The 9,412-nt window shown below is 47.7% G+C and overlaps 1 pseudogene; it reads right to left on the bottom strand.

The window, feature by feature from the left end:
- Positions 1-5,351: 5,351 nt before the first annotated feature.
- On the bottom strand, positions 5,352-9,412 carry LOC115326651 (annotated as a pseudogene).

Raw genomic sequence — 9,412 nt, 5'->3', positions numbered from 1 at the left:
TTCATGATCATTGTTTTATTAAATTACAAGCTACTATAGCTCTTTCTTCTCTTTAACCTTGATTTCAGCAATAGTCCTAGTTGTTGGCGCATTATAGCCTTGGTCGCTGCTGCGCCATTAAACCCCAATCAATCAATTAACGGCCAAGCAGTGGGGTTTTCAAATACTCATTCACTTGCTTCTGGCACTGGGATATACCAGCCGGCTGCCGTGTTTCTTCCGAAGCAATTTTGACTTTAGAGAATGGAGTTCACACAGAGTGTGCTTCTTCTGTGGTGTTTGCTGCACTTCCATGCTCTCTGGCTTCTGCTGTTCCAGTTGAGTGGAGTTTCTCAACTTGCGAAAGAAGCAGGCTGCTCGCCCACAACTATTGACTTGGTATGGAGTGAAGCACTGTCTTGTAGCTAGGATTGACCAGTGTTGGCAGCACCAGTAGCGGGGACATCCTTACAGCCAATAACCTGGTCTTAAGACTGCAGCAGGCTGATCGATAAGGAGGCTACTTCATTGGCTCCTGAAATATGCTCTTTCAGATTAATCTCGGTGCACTCTACCCCGCAGCTAGGGGGCACCTGTGAAAACAGGTGTTTGGAGAGTGGCGTCTCCACGGACCCCGAGCCGTGCGGGTTTGCCCGCCCACGTCTGGCTGTGCGTGGCTTTCCCGTGTCCGGGGAAAAGGGCATCCTGGTGGTTGAGTCGAACCCGGGGTAGGTTTGGACCCTTCGGGGCCCCCTGGGTGAGGCAATACACCACTTCGGCCCCCGCTTCCCGTAGACGGGTGTCCTGGCTTGTCCCGACCAGAATGATTCAGTCAGTCGCCACTTCTACTATCCCCTCCCTTCTTTTACCTTTGTCTTCTCCTTCTTTTCACTCTTCTCATTTTCTCTTCTTTCCTTTTTTCATTTCCTTTGGCGGCAAGGGTTAACCTTGGGTGGCGACAGACTCCTCGTCCAAAACCAGACTTGGTTATAGTACCTGGGCAGTGCTAATAGTCTAACGGTTCCAGCAAAGCCCTTTTTGTTATGGTCCTTTAACTATTCCCTTGTTGGGCTCCGTGGTGGGCGGCACACCACAGGTTCTGAACACTTTCCGCCTCTTATGGCTCCTTCTCTCTCTAAACCCGGTTCCAGGCAGGCATCAAAACGGACCTGTCCGGAACAAGTCATCGCCAAAGCACCAGAAACAGAACACTTTGTTAAATTTTTTGTGGTTCACTCTGAAGACAATCAACGCCCTGCCGCCAAGCTGTCTCCGTTCATTGTTGCCAAGGTTCTTGAGCATTTGATCGGACACTCCTATCAAGCAAAAAAGTTGCATTCTGGGGACCTCCTTGTTGAGGTCACCACACAAGAGCAAAGTGTGGCCATTCAGAAGATGAAGAGCATCGTGGAGACCTCAGTCACGGTAACACCGCACAGGACTTTGAACACTGTGCGTGGTGTCATCTCCGAAGAGGACCTGCTAGATGTAAGTGAGGATGAGATCCTTGAAGGCCTACGAAACTCGGGTGTCATTGCACTAAAGCGGATTATACTTCGCCGCGAGGGTCAGGAGATTTCCTCAAAACATCTTATTCTTTCTTTTGAACGGCACTGTCTCCCAGCAACAGTAAAGACAGGCTATCTGAACTGCCGTGTCCGTCCTTATGTGCCGAACCCCCAAAGGTGTTTCAGGTGCCAAAGGTTCGGGCATGGGTCCAGGAGCTGCCGTGGAAGAGAGATCTGCGCCAAGTGTGGCAGCAACGAACATGTCGCAGACGTCTGTGAAAGCACTGTGTGCTGCTCCAACTGCAAAGGCACCCATGCAGCGTACTCCCGTGCCTGTCCCCTGTGGAAGCAGGAAAAGGAGATACTGAGTTTAAAGGCTAAAGAGAACATTACATACCTTGAGGCCAAGAAACGCTGGTCATTCCTTGCACAAGGCTCGTATGCCGACGTGGCGTGCCGGGGTCCTGCGCCGCGTATGGAGTCGAGGGCAACCCAGGTCTTGCTCGAAGACCTGGCTGCCGCCCTCAGGACTCCAAAGCCTACCCAGGGACAGCAGGCTCCCTCTCTTCGCGGAGAGGGTTCGCGGGCTGCTCCCACATCCCAAGACAGGCCAGCGCCTGCTGCGCCTGTACAGTCTGCACGGTCTCCTACCAGGGAGAAAAAGCGAGGCCCTCGGCCTCACTCCCTGGAGAGACCGCCTGCAACCAAGGAGCTGCATGGCCCTCATGCAGCTTCTGTAACACAGAAGGAGGTGGAGAAGATGGACGGGGTTGAATCCCTCCCCAGTACATCTGCCACCCTCCCGTCAGGTTCTGGTCGTGGCCGCAGGTTAGGATCTCGCAGCTCCGACCCTCCCAAGTCGGCAGGCAAGCCTGCTTGCGGAGCTCAGGAGAGCAGTGCTCCTGCCCTATCCACCTCCCCATCTACCCCTGAGTCTGACCAGGAGGAGATGGAGTGGCAGAATCCGAAAACCAAGCAAAAAACTAAAAAAACCTGTGATACCTCCGAAGGGATGATTTTTTTTTACTGTTCATCCGTGTGCTCATAATTTCATATCTTAATAATGGTTTTAGTGCTAATGCAGTGGAACTGTCGAGGGCTACTACATAACCTGGATGATGTGGAGTTTTTGCTGGAGGAACACAAGCCACGTGTGCTTTGCTTGCAGGAGACTCATTTAAATCCCAGCCATACCAACTTCCTCAGACGGTACCAGGTATTCCGAAAGGATCGTCCGTGCTCTGTCAGTTCTTCTGGAGGAGTTGTGGTGGTTCTCCCGAGAGAAGTGCCCTGCGTACAGGTCCCACTGTCTACCTCACTGGAAGCAGTCGCTGTACGGTTCATGCTTCACAAAGCTCTGACAGTGTGCTCTTTGTATCTACCACCATCCTTTACTTTGAAATCCTCAGATTTTAATTCGTTTTTAGACCAGCTTCCTGAGCCATTCCTTTTGATGGGTGATTTTAATTGTCACAACACTCTATGGGGGAGTACACGTCGTGACATCCGAGGAAAAATTATTGAGTCTGTGTTATTCTCTCGAACACTTTGTCTTTTTAACACTGGTGAGCCTACTTTTTTTAGCTGTCAACACCTTTCTTCATCATGCATTGATCTCTCTATTGGGACTGCCACACTTTTCCCTAACTTCTCATGGCATGTGCATCCTAACCCATATGGTAGCGACCATTTCCCCATTATTTTAAAGTGCACTGCTCCTTCATGCTGTCTCATGACACGTTCACCACGCTGGAAAGTAGACCAGGCAGACTGGGCCATGTTTGAAAGTGCATCTGAGATTAACCCTGACACTTTAGTTGGCTTGGATGTAAATGATGCCTGCAAATGCCTTACTGCCTCTATAATTGAGGCAGCTCATAAAGCTATTCCGCAGTCTTCTACACCCCAGGTGAAAATGTCTAACTGGGACCAGTTGAAAATCTAACTGGTTTCAACTGGGAGTCAACTGGGTTCAACTGGTTTCAACTGGGAGTCAACTGGTTTCAACTGGTTCCAGTTGGGAGTCAACTGGTTTCAGTTGGGAGTCAACTGGTCCCAGTTGGGAGTCAACTGGTCCCAGTTGGGGGTCAACTGGTCCCAGTTGGGGGTCAACTGGTCCCAGTTGGGGGTCAACTGGTCTCAGTTGGGGGTCAACTGGTCCCAGTTGGGGGTCAACTGGTCCCAGTTGGGGGTCAACTGGTCCCAGTTGGGGGTCAACTGGTCCCAGTTGGGAGTCAACTGGTCCCAGTTGGGAGTCCACCAGTCCCAAATGGATCCCAGTTGGGGGTCAACTGGTTTTGGTTAGGGGGCAACTGGTTTCAGTTGGGGGTCAACTGGTCAGTTTCAGGTTAGGTGGGACCAGTTGGAAGCCAACTGGGACCAGTTGAAGAGGTAACAGGAACTTGTCTTGATATTGTGCAGTTAAAATGCAACCGGGACCAGGTGCCATGTTTGAACCCAGTTAGAGCTGTCTGGAGCGTTAGCTTGAACTGCTCCCAATGAGATATATCTCGAACCAGTCGGTTCAAATGGAACTAGTTCACTTGGGTGCAGTTCTAGCTAGCCCCAGTTGGAGAAGCTAGCACCGAGCTTGCCTCACTTCTCCTGAATACCTTTGACAAGATACAAAACGGAGTGCATTGTCAGAGAAATACAATTTTAGGTGGTTGTGAAAATTGGATTCCATAAGTTCTGTGGCATTCAGTCACCAACATAACTCATGAAACTTCGAGTCTTCTTCAGTCTGGGTTCTCTTATTTTTTCTGGCTTAAATTTAGGAATAAATATTAAGATAGTATAATAGATTAATGTGTTATTCATGCTGCAGAAATGCACAAAAGCACTAAAAATTACTTGCTATTTGTTTATTTTGTGTTTAAATAAGATGGAACACTTGAAAAAATCACTGAAGAAAAAGTACATCAATCTTGTGTCAATAAACATTTCCTTTGAATAATACAAAAACATGAGCTACATTCTGAATTACCCCAACAGTTATAAACAGTTCTTCAAATTAACCATAGCAGAAGTTGACAAAAATTTGGTTATAGGAACCAAAGACTACTTACAATTAAAGTAGCTGCTTCGATGCAGTTGACATGCTGTAACTGTCTCCAGCAAATGCATTCGTACAAGATTGTATGTGATACACCATGTGACTAAGCTTATACTTAGTTGAATACATACAACCATGGCACATGTCTAAAAAGAAAAGATTTCACATATTTTACCAGCAGGATTTTTCTACAATTAAACCAACATTGTGTTCATAATTCACTAGGCATGACATCAAGAGTAATAAAATTGACAATGTTGAACAGGCACCAACAAAGCAGCTTGTATCATACTACCAAAAAACAAAATATAATGTAACTGTACATAATCACAAAGTCAACTGTAGGTGTCAAGTGCACAAAGGGCATTTGCCATGCCCCGAGATTCGAGATGAATTCAAACTAAGGGGTAATTCCATGTGTAACCAAAATCTCAGTTCACACCCAACCCACTTCAGATTGCTAGAGAGATGTGTGCCCGTTTTTCCAAGACAAGGTATTCACAATGCTGACATCAGTGAAAGCATGGGCTGACTGCTGCAGTTAGCTGTACGCACCCTCTATTTGATACCCGATTGTGATGTGCATATGCTCCTACGTTCTAATGCATTGCCACAAAAAGTTATTTACAGTAAGTCCACAGCAAAAAAAGTAACTGGCAAAGCTACATACATAACATGAAAGTACATAAATGAATTTTGAGGATTTACATGTAAAACGAACATAGGGCACCTGGCATGCCCAAGAGTTCGACTGAGGATTAATTCTGACCACCTGGAGATCTTTTGATATGCAACTTAATGATCAGCTACGTTGCACCTTCTCCACAATAAACCTCCATTATATCCTGGGCACCCCAACCGGAAAAACGTTCAAATGCGGCAAAGTATCGTAAAAGGAACTGTCTACGATCGAAAACGATTCACCAGATTGCAAAAAAATGTCTTTCCATTACACTCCAGCCATAGGCATCCCACTGCATCGGCATCGATCTCAATGACCTTCTGAGATGACCACCTCTCAACCTTTATAATGTGAGTGGTGCCAAACGAGGGAGAGGCTGCATAGCCCTTTGTAACAAGAAATACTCTCTTCATGTTACTGCAGCTCACTGAAACAATGTGCTGAATCTTTGCACAGACATTGTTTGGCAGCCTTACTGCTGTGCAGTTCGTTCTGTTTGGCCTTTCGTACTGCTCACTGTGGAACACACGTCCAGAGATGCAAACTCTGTCATGCTCTACAACAGGGCCAGTGATTTGATCAGGGACTTGCCTCTCGATCAACCCATACAAAGGCCCTTCTACGGGCCTTGGTTTGCCGAGAAGCGCTACAGGCTCTTTGTTCGGCGCACCACACTGGAGGAAGTCCTGAACGTGAGGGCTTGCGACTGCCTTGCATGCGTTTACTTTCTGAGTCATTATAACACGTGTCATGATCTGGTGCGGCACACCCTTCGCTGAAGTGACGAGGTTTTTAAGCTTTCCCATGCTTGCCTCAAAGCCAAAGCATGAATGTGCCCAAAGAGGTCCCTGCAGCATGACACTCTTTGCAAGATGTAGCAGCTGATGCACATTGGACGTCATTTCTTTCTCAGAGTAAAGGAACTGGACACCTACAACAAACTGCACCAGGCAGTCCGTGCTGTCAGCAATGTCGGCGGAGGACACCTCGTCTTGAAGAAGCAGAAAAATACCTCGCACTAGCAGGCTGAAGTGGGTTAGGTAGCAACCAGGCAAAATGCCTTCCACGCACACCAGGCTGAAGTAGAGCAGCCATTGCTGCCATTCGGTGGCCTTCCAAAACTTCCTTAAAAGAACAGATCTAGGCAGACGTGCCATGCACTGTGGGGGCTTGATGTGACAGAGCCGCTCGTCAATCTCTTTCAGGAGTTGTGGCGATCCAATGTAGTACGCAGCACCGACATTGGATAGCCACAACTCCAGAAACTGGCGCGTCACACCAAGCAGCGCACAGTGCATGTAATCTGGCGTGAAGCTCCACACAATGTCGAAACCGGCCAAGGTGATTAAGGCTGAAGGCCCCTTTACCCCCTCAACATGCGTGCCCGTCTCAAACGCTTCGGCCATGTTGCGTTCCACTCCTTCTTTGGTCCTATCAGGCACACTGGAAGAGCTAACAGGGTACTTGACTGTCCCTGTTGAGCAAGTGAAAGGACAAAAAGATTAATTGTTACAAATATGAGCATATTGATTTTCATCCTTAACATCCTTAGATCGTAGAGTATGTACACCCTGACTCCCGAATTGCCGCGTGATAACTACTATGTAACCATAAAATACAGGAAGCCCTTTTTTCATTGCTCCATCAAATCCGTGATATGGGTGAATACTGGGCCCTAAACAGGTAAACAATTATGCATCAATTTTTTTTTTATTCCACAAATGCAACATACCATATTTTGTTGCAGTAAAAATCTTATCCAAGGGCATAGAACACAATTGAAAAAGCACCAGAATAATGGCAGGCAAGAGGCAGTTTGGATAGCAGGGTCAGTGTATAGACCGACATGCAGCTCTGACATCACGCCTATGCGGTGGCGCTGTTGTCACCACGGCGCATGGCAGAAGCTTCACCTCGCACGAATCTGGTTTCTGTACTCGTGCAATGCCCACACCTGATGTGGGCAAACAGGCTTGTTTGTAAACAGTGTCAATCTATTGCATGGATAATCAGTTGCACACAATCTCTGATTAACTGTGCTGTATTGTTCTATGGGGCAGTTTATATAATAGTAGAGGTTAAACTGTATAATCAAACTCTCGTATACCTTCAACAGTCTTGCCTGGGTGCAGGCACCAGCCACACCCAAAGTAGCCGTTATATTGAACCATGTTCTGCATCAGAGCCCTGGCTGGGGAATCGGCTGAGCAGCAGATGCAGTATACCTGGAACAGAAGCAGGTCAAACTGTGAAACGTTCCAACATTTTATAATGACTAAAGGAAACAAAGTGTTGTGTAGGAGCAGGCCTCCATACTCTTAGATACTGCTTCTGTGTTATTTAGTAAGCGATGTCATTTTATATATTGATATAAATGAAAACGTTGTCTTTGTGGCACTTCCAGAAATAAATTATTTCAAAATATGACTAACGGAAAGGATAACAAAAAAAATATTCCAAAGGAACTGTTCTCTATAGTAGACCGAAATTGTCACTGAGGAGAAACCAAACTGGAAGAGGGCTTGGATCCTCCATCATATTATTAGGTCTATCTGTATTTCAGGGTGAACAACAATGTAAGCTAACCTTTCCAGTAATCAGAAACAAACCTGATTTCGTGGCTATCACTAATAAAATATAAAATCTTTGAGATGCAATTTGTTATAAAATAAAAAAATGTATGGCAAGCACTCGTGTTGGCATGTGTAACTTTTGTGAGTCCATAACCAGAGGAATGGCCTGGATGGGAGGGGAGGGGTGCTTGGAAACGAAAGATTGTGGGAGAGGGGTATCCAGACACGAGATCCCTGGTAGGGGGCGGGTGGATACCTGGACACGAAAGATCCTGGGGGCAGGTATGGCGAATGTCCCGAGAGAGGGGATGCCCGAACACGAAAGGTCGTGGAGGTCTCGGGGACACTCGCTGAACGCAAATGTCCTAGGATGGGGGGTAGCCGGACACGAAAAATTGTGGGGTAGAGGGGAGGGAAAGGGGGGGGCGACTGAAGCCATGAGGCTTATGTCACTCAGCCAGTCAGTTAATGCTTAGCCTTCACGTTCAACCAAAGGCTAGCCTATAAATGTTGCACATTAAAAAAAGTATACATTACCTTCGAGATGAAGGTCTCCCCATCACAGGTCCATTGCATGCCAGTCTTGGTGAGCAGGTCCATCTGTTTGGCGAAGGCCTGCAGCACCAAAGTCATGTCAGGGTGGCTCTGACCGTACCAGAGCATAGAGATGGTCAAGTTCTTGCAGCGAAGGTCTGGAGGCAACTCATTTATAGTCATCTGCACTGGCCAAATTGAGAACTTGGAGGAATTGAAGAGCGGACTGCCGTCCGAGTTCACTGTCATCGTCACGTCCATCTTCTCGAGGTTGAGCTCCTCTCGTTGCTTTCTGTAGAAAGCTCCATCCGTAATATCACCCATGGCAGTTGGGTCACAACGATCTGATAGCTTCTGCAGGGAGGACTTCAGCGTCCTGGCAACTTCTTCAGATGCGAGCATTGAAGTGAGCTGCTGCTCCAACGAAAGGCTGACAAAAAAATGGCCTTCTCTCGTCAGCTCTTCTCCGGTGTACTTTTGACCACACTGTGCGCATGTTGCCTCAACTTGCTTTCTCTCCTTGAGGTCTCCTGCAGATTCCCCCAGAAGAAGCATGCAGTGTGGACAGTAAAAGTGGAAGGTTGAAGACTCCAGCGAAATCCCCGCGAATTTCTTAAACAAGAACTTCGTATCGGGAAGGTCATCTCTCTTCTGGATAAAGCCAACGAACTTCATCAGTTTCTCTACTAGCGTCCACGACATTCCAGATGTGACGGCGAAGTCCATCACCAGCGTGACTAAGTCTTGCGCAGAAAATTCAGTCGGGAGGAGCTCCGCGACTGCCAGAACCTTCGCAGTCTTGCTCATTTGCAGAGCCTTCGCAGACTTGCTCATCTGCCACCTGTGTGCCAGACTCCTCACATTCGTCTCCCTCGTCTAAATCACTGTTGCTCAGTGAAGAATTTCCGGGGCCGGGCGGCCCATTGCCCGCAGGTACGGTCGACACTCCACTGTCGTCAGGTTTCGTTTGTGTGTTGGATCGCTCGGCACAAAGAGACCGGTGCTCTGTCGACCTCGGTAGGCCGGCTCCGTCGAAGAACGGCTCCAAGTAGAGCTTGCGCCGCTTTGGCGTCCCAGACAT

The sequence above is a fragment of the Ixodes scapularis genome, unplaced genomic scaffold (genome assembly GCF_016920785.2).
Source record: "Ixodes scapularis isolate PalLabHiFi unplaced genomic scaffold, ASM1692078v2 PGA_scaffold2__306_contigs__length_199485367, whole genome shotgun sequence".
NCBI lineage: Eukaryota > Metazoa > Arthropoda > Arachnida > Ixodida > Ixodidae > Ixodes > Ixodes scapularis.
The sequence above is the reverse complement of the archived record's forward strand: the minus strand, read 5'-3'. Positions and strand labels throughout refer to the sequence as shown.